This window comes from Papaver somniferum, chromosome 11, assembly GCF_003573695.1.
Source record: "Papaver somniferum cultivar HN1 chromosome 11, ASM357369v1, whole genome shotgun sequence".
NCBI lineage: Eukaryota > Viridiplantae > Streptophyta > Magnoliopsida > Ranunculales > Papaveraceae > Papaver > Papaver somniferum.
The window spans coordinates 66305239-66307929 of NC_039368.1; the positions used below are offsets into that span (position 1 = coordinate 66305239).

General features: G+C 35.0%; 1 long non-coding RNA gene across 1 annotated transcript; it reads left to right on the forward strand.

Moving 5' to 3' along the window:
* The first annotated feature begins 259 nt into the window (after nucleotides 1-259).
* Nucleotides 260-2691, forward strand: LOC113323216. The gene is made up of 4 exons (XR_003347480.1): nucleotides 260-505; nucleotides 608-695; nucleotides 814-877; nucleotides 2094-2691. It is a non-coding gene; the product is annotated as an uncharacterized LOC113323216 (long non-coding RNA).

The window sequence follows — 2691 nt, forward strand, 5'->3', positions numbered from 1 at the left end:
CGAATTTTGGACCGAATCTGGATTTTACAGAACCGTATAATACTCGTACGTTTGCCGTTCCGTACGTTTGCCGAATCCCGAATTACTAACTAGGTTTTACACACAGTTATGTCTATATGTCCATGCAGCTGTACCAGCTGTCTGTTAACACGTGGTGTCCTCCCATTGGCTAGTGTAGTGTGTCACGGATTGGATTAATCCTTTCTCTACTGTATAAATATTTTGTGTTTCTTTCATTGTGTGTGTAATGAAGAACTTGGGTATGAGTTCTTCCTTTTTCATTTTTCTGCAACAGAGTTAATCTCTGAATTCTTTTTTTCATATCTACCATTTTCTGTAATCTTGATTTAATACTCTTTTCATCAGTCTATTAGCTTGTACCACCGAATCATATAAACAAGAGTAACCGTTGAAGAGAGTGTTTGGTAATCGTTTTTTGGGAAGAGAAATTGTTGAGGGTGATTGGAAGGATTTGGACAGGGAGAAATTATGGAGTGTAAAAAAGGTTAGAAGAGATTCTCATTTTATTTTTTGTTTTTCAATTCGATTCAATTTTATCTTTTCCCCAATCTTCTACATGTTGTAAACCTAGGTTTATTTCTTGCAGATTTAGTTATCGCTTCACAGAGGCATTGCTTTTGAAACATCCAGATCTGATCTATCTGGATGATGATTATCCAGATAATTTCCCGGAGGTATTTCAATTTCTTTCGATAAAGTTATCCAAATTATTTCTTTTGGTATCGTTGAATATACGGTTTAGATTTAGGTTTTGATTGTTTTTTGTTTTTTTTTTGTTGCTTATTGATCTAGATCAAAGTGGTGGTTAGAAGAGATTATGCGAGTGAGAGGGATAATGTGGCTCTGGTTACTTCTGGTATATAACCTGTTTAAGTTTTGTATCTGTGTGAATTTTTCTTTTAAGTACTTGTCAGTACCAGTATGTTCATATACCTATTTTGGTAAATCACTTTTGTTGTTTCAACTCAAATCCACTTTCCAGTCATGAATCATGTTCAAACTCTTTGTGGTAGCAGATTCTTATAATACTTGATATATGTTTCAAATTTCTAAATTCTGTTTCCTTGAAAAATCTACTGAGATCATTATATATATATATGCATGCCACTTAAGTTATATACTGATTTTGATTTCGATTTGGCAATTTCATACTTCACGTTATCTGAATAACAAATCCTTAGATACAAGCCCATCTAGGGTGAGAATTTAGTATTCTCTTTAGTTCTAAGACTCAAATTGTTGAGATTCTCTTGGCTAGTCTCAATTTGTAGCTACAAAAAATCACATTTAGTTCAGTTGATGGCGAGAGTCGTTGAATAATCTTTGCTTCATGCGATGAATGCGCAATTTGCAAAACTAGTCTTTGTATGTCTAATACATAACCTCAGTGGGCAGCAGGATACCCATTTACATGTTCATTTGAGACCCATGTAAAATGGTGATTCAAAATTGTGTCTGTTATTTTTTTTTTCTTTCAAGTGATCTGTTCTTCAAAGAATCTCTTGTAATAAAAGAGTAATCCCATTTGAATGAAGATTTGTGCTCGTAGATGGTGAGCCCATCTACATGTTCATTTGAGACCCATGTAAAATGGTGATTCAAAATTGTGTCTGTTATTTTATTTTTTTCTTTCAAGTGATCTGTTCTTCAAAGAATCTCTTGTAATAAAAGAGTAATCCCATTTGAATGAAGATTTGTGCTCGTAGATGGTGAACCCATCTACATGTTCATTTGAGACCCATGTAAAATGGTGATTCAAAATTGTGTCTGTTATTTTATTTTTTTCTTTCAAGTGATCTGATCTTCAAAGAATCTCTTGTAATAAAAGAGTAATCCCATTTGAATGAAGATTTGTGCTCGTAGATGGTGTTGTAGCAGAGAGTGAATACCTACTCTTAACTTATTGGTCTCTTTTCTTGTTCACGAAAAAACTGTTTATCATTCGCAGACCTTTCGAGTCCCTTAAAACTAAACTTGACTTCATTTTGCATGTGAATTTCACTTTGTATATGCATTTTCGGTCTTTTTTTTTGTTACATCTACTATCTACTTATGTGAAGCTATTGTTTCAGGTGGTAGCAAAGAACATCTGCTGGTAAATGAGGGAATTCTAACCGCTGCTGCATATGGGGATTCTTTTTCGTGTCCTTCTCCTGAAAGTGTTCTAGCAGCTATCCGTGCAGTTACTGGCGGTAAAGGTTGCTCATGCATTGTAAAGAATAATCATTTAGAGACTTTTAGGATAGCTGCTGAACAATCAATTGAGGAAGGGTTTCTGGTTGACACACTATCTGTGAAGGAGGTTGCTGAGGCAATTACTTCTGCTGCGCCAGCAGCAGCTAGTGGTTCGATTCTACAGATTGTGAAGGATGCAGCGACAAAGCCTGCACATGCTGTCAGCAAAGCAGAAGCGAAGGAAATATGGGCGGGTTCTATAGATAAGAAGTGTTTTTATTGTGGTGAGCAGTCGAGGAAACTTAACAATATCCATGTTTACAATAATCATATGAAAACTGATCATAGGAATATGATTTAACACAGATTTGGAAGTTGTAAATCCCAGTACTTTGATACAGCGTGTAATCCTATTGACTACGAGGCTATAGCACTAATAGTAGCTGAATATGTGGAATTGGTCTATTAGTAAAAGTTTAATTTTTTCTATCTGAA